The sequence below is a fragment of the Otolemur garnettii genome, unplaced genomic scaffold, assembly GCF_000181295.1.
Source record: "Otolemur garnettii isolate 467f Iridium unplaced genomic scaffold, OtoGar3 scaffold00278, whole genome shotgun sequence".
Taxonomy (NCBI): Eukaryota; Metazoa; Chordata; class Mammalia; order Primates; family Galagidae; genus Otolemur; species Otolemur garnettii.
In genome coordinates this window covers 513,713-522,216 of record NW_003852673.1, presented here as the reverse complement: position 1 = coordinate 522,216, position 8,504 = coordinate 513,713, and the positions used below count along the sequence as shown (strand labels likewise).

At 41.1% G+C, this 8,504-nt stretch overlaps 1 pseudogene; it reads left to right on the top strand.

Annotated features, from left to right (window-relative positions):
* The first annotated feature begins 6,068 nt into the window (after nt 1-6,068).
* LOC100943425 lies at nt 6,069-7,531 on the top strand (annotated as a pseudogene).
* Nucleotides 7,532-8,504: the final 973 nt, after the last annotated feature.

The following is an 8,504-nucleotide window of genomic DNA, read 5'->3' as shown; positions in this document are numbered from 1 at the left end:
AAATCACATTATAACAAAGATATTTGTACCAGAATGTTTATTGCAGCCCAATTCATAATTGCTAAGTCATGGAAGAAGCCCAAGTGCCCATCGACCCATGAATGGATTAATAAATTGTAATATATGTACACCATGGAAAATTATGCAGAAAGATGGAGACTTTACCTCCTTCATGTTTACCTGGATGGAGCTGGAACATATTCTTCTTAGCAAAGTATCTCAAGAACGGAAGAAAAAGTATCCAATGTACTCAGCCCTGCTATGAAACCAATTTATGGCTTTCATATGAAAGTTATAACCCAATTATAGCCCTGGGTGAAGAAAGAGTTCTTAGCGCAACCTGGTGTTAGGTAGAATTCTAGAAGGATTCCCAGCTTAGAGGCTAACTGAGCTGCACTTAGCAGGATTTAAATCACAGTTTATTTTAACAAGGTAATTTGGTGGGTTGGGATAAATGTCTAAGACAGGTGTGTGTGAGGGGGATTATATTCTCACTCTTGTAAAAGAAGTGTGTCTCCCTGTCACAAATCAACCGTGCGATCTGAGGTGAGCCCTGTGGTCTCTCTGGACACTGCTTTCCTCATCTGCAGATAAAGATGGGGCTCAGCCTCCCCGCAGGGTCTGTGTGGACCATGGGTCTGTGACTCCATGGATGTCAGCTGGATGAACCCAATGGGATCTTGTGACTCACTAAGCTGCTCTGATGCTAAGTGGCTGCCTCATGGGTAGTCCAAGTGCAAGACCTTCACTCATGATGCTCCCGTTCACAGAGCAGGGCAAATAACACCTTCTTGGACGGTGCCAGTGGCTCAGTGGGTAGGGTACTGGCCCTGTATACCGAGGGTGGCGGGTTTGAACCCAGCTCCGGCCAAACTGCAACAACAACAAAAATAGCCGGGCGTTGTGGCGGGGGCCTGTAGTCCCACCTACTCGGGAGGCTGAGGCAAGAGAATTGCCTAGGCCCAAGAGTAGGAGATTACTGTGAGCTGTGACGCCATGGAACTCTACCAAGGATGAGATAGTGAGACTCTGTCTCTAAAAAAATAAATAAATAAATAAGGAAAAATTTAAAAAGAACAAAATAGCACCTTCTCCGCGGCTATCAAACTGACAAAGGTCACCTACCAACACAAAACAATTTCTACTTTGCTTCCCAGCTGTGTTTCATTCACGTGTAATTCTAATTATTGCAAAGGAATAAGAGTAAAAATGACTATTGCACATTACTGTATTTGAAACCATCTGTTGGTGCGCTGTTCATAACTCCAGATCCGTACAAACACCTTCTGCTGGTTGTTTGAATTTTCCTTCTTTGGGCAGAGAGAAAAAAGCACCATGACTGTCCGCTCTCTGGCTCACTTGTAGCCCACTTTACACACTCACAGCACAAAAACAGTACTTCTTTCTTTCTCTGGCATTGAGTTTTAGAATAACCCCCAACTGAGTGAGCAAAACAACTTCTCACTTTTGAGTCTTTTAAATAAACAAGCCCACTTAAAAGGAAAGTAGTGCTGGCCACATGCACACACCATGGTTTAAGTGTACATAATTCCACACTAAAAAACAATTTGCCCAGCCAGATAAAAGTTTGGGAGACCTGAGCCCTTTTATTTTTAAATTGTCAGTTTAAATTCAAGTCTGATTAGCAGCTACTGAACATTATTTCCAGTCATTTCATTTGGCCTCTTTGGGAAAGCCAATTGGTAAATTGGTAATTCTAATCTTGAAGAAAATAACTTTTTTTTTTTTTTTTAAATAAAGACAGGCTCTCACTCTATCTCCCAGGCTGGAGTGCAGTGGCACTATCATAACTTACTGAAGCCTCTGAACTTCCAGGCTCAAGTGATTTTTCCTGCCTCAGCCTCTTAAGTCACTGGGATTATAGATATAAGCCACCATGCCTAGCAAAATATATTTTTTAAAATTACTTACACAGTAATTAAAATGGAACATGCATAAACATTGAACACGTGGAACCTTTCAGCAGTTCTTCCCTGGCCCTGCTTTGAGGTACGTAGCTCAGAAAGGTCTCTATCACCTACTAGTCTGCAGAGTGCAGCCAGCCCAGGGGTTAGGTAGCACTTATCTGCCTGGTCCAGAAACAATCACCACAGCAGAACATCAGGGTTTCCTTATTTATTTATTTTTTTAAATTTTTCGACAACATCAATTTAGACCATCTAATCTATGACCAGCATCAGTATACTTTGGCATTACTAACTGAATTTAGAATCTGGCTGAAGGAACATTTAACTCCCTTCAAAGAACTGACTTTTCTCTTTTTTTTTTTGAGACTGAGTCTCACTTTATCACCCTCAATAAACAGCTGTGGCATCACAGCTCACAGCAAACTCCAACTCTTGGGCTTAAGCAATTCTCTTGCCTCAGCCTCCCAAGTAGCTTAGACTACAGGAGCCTGCCACAATGCCTGGTTATTTTTAGAGATGGAGTCTCGCTCTTGCTCACGCTGGTCTTGAACTCCTAAACTTAAGTAATCCACCTGCCTTGGCCTCCCAGAATGTTAAGATTACAAGATTTTATGTGTGAGCCACCATACCTAGCAATAGTAAATGGTTTTAAAGTATAAAAACAGGTCTGAAATACCATCTATCTAAAAAACAGTTGGATGTTATTACCACCATCAGCACATATATATCGTGTCGCATTACTGTATAAGTCTGAGAAGAAACTGGACTTAAAACACACCACACACACAAGTATGTATGTATATTTGATTAATTCAAATTGGTCCTCACTTAAACTAGGCTGGCATCCTCACAATGTTCCAAATGAGTAGCAATAATAAATTAATAAATTTGTATTGTAAGATATAAAAAACCACTTCATCCACATACCAATTTAGAGTCATGCACTTGGATAAACGTGGAAACAATATCAAGATTTCACATTCTGGGAAAGAATTTCACATTCCAGCTTCATTCTAAGGCTTCCTATATCTGTGAGGGACGTATCTGTGAGGTGACAGTCCTAGTTCTCTGGTCTTCGAATGTGCACCTTATGCAAGGTGCAATACCTCCCACTGGCAGCACCAGACTGGACCACAGAGATGCAGCTGTTTATAAGGTGAGCTCCATTTCTGGGACCATGAAAGGATCTTAAGGTTTCTGTGCACTTCTCAACTGTCTACTCATTTTGGACGATTGTGAAAATATAGATTTTCTTCTAGGGCAATAGTCCACAGGTATTTTTCTTCAAATTTTCAAAACAGCCTGTGATCCCCAGAAGGTTAAAAAAAAAAAAAGCCTAATTTAAGTAGAATAAAGGGGAAAGGAGAAAGTAAAGCCAAGAAGAGGAACAAGCCCCAGGTACTGATGATGACAGCTGCCTATTCTAAAGGACGAAGCCTAGAAAAGACCCATGTGAATGGAGAACATCAGAGGAAGCAGTGAGAGACTGTGGCCCACATGTCCTCAGTAGGACACAACTGCAACAGGGACCTTCCCTAACAAGTGCAAACACTGTAACCTAATCATCCATGACCTCATATTAATCTGAACTTTTAAAAAATGTAAAAAAGGGGGGAAAAAAGAAAAAGACTAGAGGAAGAGCGCAGCCATTTCGAATTCTTCTATACCATAAGCTCTGCTGGCTGAAATAAAGAACCTTTCCTCTAAAAAAAAAAAAAGACTAGAGGAAGACTAGATTTCCTGCATCTACACAGAACATTTAGTTCTATTTACTCCAAATTGTGGCTCCATGTTCCTTTGACATACAGAGAAGTCTCACATTCCCAGGTAGGCAGGAGGTAGTGACCATCTTACAAAGAGGGACAACCCATTCACCTGGAGCTCTTCTTTGTCCTAAATGGCCAGAATTCAGTGGAAAAACAACATAACAGAACCAACCTAGTAATTTAACCCAAATAAATTACAAGAAAGTTCCCTGTGTTATTCAGAGAACATTCTAAAGTACACCTCATCCAAGCATATGTTTTTATTTGTATTAGAGTACTTTGATTGAAAATTCATGTATACACACATTTATAGCATCACATTACTGACAATGCAATTCTTCCTTTCTTTCCACATATATTTGTAACTCCTCATGTGTTTATAAAGCATCCCACATTCCTAAAAAGAATAAGAACTAAGGCCAACTATTTCAGCATGAGTGATTTGTCAATTATGAACTGAAGATCCTTAGAAATCTATTTTTACTGAGTTGTTTATGAGCTAGTGAATAACCATTGGCCTTAAAATTTAAAAAATCAAACTTGTTGGATACTTAGCAACTGTGCAAAGAACAAACTAAACCTTAGGCGACATGAGGTGTTCCCATTCCAGCAACTCTGACCCATGAAAATCTGGACTTACCACAAATGTAGGCTTAGGAAAGATTATTTGTCTTACTAAATGAGTCATAATACATGTAAAAGTATGATTCAATTTACAAAAATCTGATTCACACACTGCTTTTATAGAAATAAATATCCTTTCATTCAATAAATACTTACCAAGCTCTTACTGTGTTGCAGTTTTTAGCATTAATCGTTAAACTTTCCAAAGTGTACTTCTAAAGCAATTAAGAATTAAGAGATTTCATTTACATTTCTACTTCCAAAATATAATTTAACTTTAAAAATGTATTGTGTCTATCTTATCATCTTAATGTTTTTCTTGGGCATCAATGAATACCACTGTTAGCAACCTGCAGAACAAATCTAATTCCTTTCTGGGACACTTTATCTTACCGATTCTTTGCCCATCAAAACATAAAACATCCTTAAAACTTTTAAGAGTTTTGCAACCGGTCCAGGTTTTTTTGTAAACAATATGTTACTATTTTACTGCTGTAGACAATGAACCACTTTTAAACAATGTTCCCAGCAGGTCCTTCAGAAAACAGATAAGCCGTGTTATTCTAAATATCAGATGATATTCATGTAGAATAGCTTAGCTCCAATTTGGAAAAGGGTATTTCTTTTTTTTTTTTTTTAGAGACAGAGTCTCACATTGTCACCTTTGTAGAATGCTGTGGCGTCACAGCTCACAGCAACCTCCAGCTCTTGGGCTTAGGCAATTCTCTTGCCTCAGCCTCCCCAGTAGCTGGAACTACAGGCGCCCGGGACAACGCCCGGCTATTTTTTGGTTGCAGTTTGGCCAGGCTTACGCCCAAACCCACCACCCTCTGCGCGTGGGGCCGGCGTCCTGCTCACTGAGCCACAGACGCCACCCGAAAAACGAGTATTTCTTTAAAAACAAAACAAAACAGATGTTTAAAATTGGTTTTATAGGTAATCAGGCATACTTTTCTTCTCGTTGTCAAGACACCATTGGACAGCTAGGATGCCAATTTTAAAACATGATGAGTGTTTAGGAACAAGAGAAGTGAGCTTCCCTCCAACACACACACACACACACACACACACACACACACACAAGCACTCTCTCTCCACCCCCACACCCCTATCTCACTCTAAAATAAATGCCATTCAGCCAAAACTGGCGTAATGTGAGCTGGAGGACAGCCATCACAGCCACACTGCACGGCAGACATGGCACATTTTTCAAAGTCTTCCCTATTTTTCATTCAGAACCTCTCATAATCTGATATAGAAGTCATGTCTTATAGAGTTTATTCAAAAATTATGACCTTACTTCAGTCCATCATGGAGTTCACTGTGCTAAACACAACAAATGACCTTTCGCTTTTCCTCTTTCCTCTAGGGCGCGCTCAAGAACAAAGAATGGCCACTTTCCCTGGTACCACCAGAAACAGTTTATTATCTTTCCTTGTGCTTAGGAAGATAGGGTATTCCCGAAAAGCCCTTTAAAATCTCCTCTGGGTCAGTCCCTGAAGTTGCAGCCCCAGCCGCCCCTCTGCCAGCTGCTCCGGCGCCACCTCGGGCCAGCGTCTCCCGCAGGCCAAAGCCAGGCGCTGACCCGCGGGGGGTGGCCGAGCACTTCTGCGGCTCCGGCTCTGCGCCGCCCCGGCTTACCGGCTTCTCCATGGGGCTGGCCTGGGGCACCCAGATTCTCTGAGAACGTTTCCACTGTTGCTCGGAGAACACACGCAGTGGGATTCAGAATTCCTAGAGAACTGCCTTTATGAGAAGCTGGAAGTATGTCTTTAAATTCCATCTCTTAGTTTTTCAATTTGTTGCATTTCAGAGAAACATCAAGAAACCATGAACATTAGTAATGAAGAGTTTGCCACTTCCTTGATGAAGGTTTTACTGCCAAGGACATTCTGGACCAAAAAAAATTAATGAAGTTTCCTTTTCTGATGATAAGGATGCCTTCTATGTAGCAGACCTTGGAGATGTTCTGAAGAAACACGGAAGATGGCTAAAAGCTCTTCCTTGTGTCACTCCCCTTTATGCAGTCAAATGTAATGACAGTAGAGCTATTGTGAAGGCCCTCACTGCCATTGGGACAGGCTTTGACTGTGCTAGCAAGACTGAAATTCAATTGTGCAAAGTCTCAGGGTGCCTCCAGAGAGGATTATCTATGCAAATCCTTGTAAACAAGTGTCTCAAACCAAGTACACTGCCAATAATGGAGTCCAGATGATGACTTTTGACAGTGAAGTTGAATTGATGAAAGTTTCCAGAGCACATCCAAAGCCAAGTTGGTTTTGCGAATTGCCACTGATGATCCCAAAGCAGTCTGTCGACTCAGTGTTAAATTGGTGCCACACTCAAAACCAGCAGACTTCTTTTGGAACGGGCAAAAGAGCTAAATATTCATGTCATTGGCGTCAGCTTCCACGTAGGAAGTGGCTGTACTGATCCCAAGAGCTTTGTGCAGGCAATCTCTGATGCTCGCTGTGTCTTTTACATGGGAGCTGAGGTTGGTTTCAGCATGTACCTGCTGGATATTGGCAGTGGCTTTCCTGGATCTGAGGATATTAAGCTTAAATTTGAAGAGATCACTGTTATAATCAGCCCAGCATTGGACAAGTACTTTCCATCAGACTCTGGAGTGAGAATCATAGCTGAACCAGGCAGATATTATGTTGCATCAGCTTTCACACTTGCAGTTAGTATCATTGCCAAAAAATTGTATTAAAGGAACAGATAGGCTCTGATGATGCAGATGAGTCCAGTGGACAAACCTTTATGTATTACGTGAATGATGGAGTATATGGATTGTTTAACTGCATCCTTTATGATCATGCTCATGTAAAGCCTCTTCTGGAAAAGAGACCTAAATCCCCAGATAAGAAGTATTATTCATCCAGCATATGGGGAACAACATATGATGATGGCCTTGACTGGATTATTGAGTGCTGTGACCTGCCAGAAATGCATGTGGGCAACTGGATGCTCTTTAAAAATATGGGTGCTTACACTGTGGCTGCTGCTTCCACTTTCAATGGATTCCAGAGCCCGACTATCTACTATGTGATGTCAGGACTGACATGGCAACTTGTGCAGCAAATTCAGAACCCCAACCACCTACCCAAAGTAGAAGAGCAGGATGTTGGCAGTCTGCCTGTGTCTTGTGCTTGGGAAAGTGGAATGAAACGTCACCCAGCAACTTGTGCTTCAGCTAGTATTAATGTGTAGATACCATTCTGTAGCTGTTAACTGCAAGTTTAGCTTGAATTAAGGGATTTGGGGGGACCATTTAATTATTGCTAGTTTTGAAATGTCTTCGTAAGAGTAAGGTTGACACAGATGCAGCAATATGTAAGATTAGGAGATGGGGTCACACTTATCTGTGTTCCTATGGAAACTATTTGAATATTTGTTTTACATGGATTTTTATTCACTTTTCAGACATCCTGTGAAAGAGCGCCCCTCCACTGCTCAGCAAGCATTTGTAGCTTGTACAGTGGCAGAATGGCCCAAAAGCTTAGTGTTGTGACCTGTTTTAAGAATAAAGTATCTTGAAATAATAAAATAAATAAATAAAAATAAAATAAAATCTCCTCTGGGAAGCCATCCTGAAGTATTGTACTCCTCAGCCTTACCATGCCTCGGTCAACAAGTGTTCATTGAGGCGCTACCATGTGTGGGGTGCCGTGCCATGTGCAATAGTCTTCCAGACTCAAAATCATCATTATTAAGGAATAAGAATCCTAAGTCAGGACACCATGTCGTTAACCTGATTCAAATACTTAAAGTCTTAAAAATGTAACATTAGGCAATAGATTAGCAAAATATATTGGAGAGGTACTATTTCTGACCTTGCTAAATGGTTTACTGGGAGAGGGAATGATGGCTTGTTTCATTTTGTTTCTATTTCTATTTATTTTTTTAATTACTGCATGCATACTTCTAATGCTGTATGTTTTTATTTTAAACATAGGTGGCAAAAGAATGATTTTGTTGTAGAGCCCAGAAGCGATATATTTTCTTTGCTATCCAAGGCCTAGTGAGCACCAGGAACTGTAACTAGCACTCAGAGGACAGCTTCCCAGGTTCCCTAGACCAGAGCTGGGTGGACTCCAGGGCAGAAGCTTGTGCTGCTCCAATTTGCTACATCAATCTGTACAGGAGCCCTCTGAAAAGTAGGCACCGTGTAGCTGAAGGAACA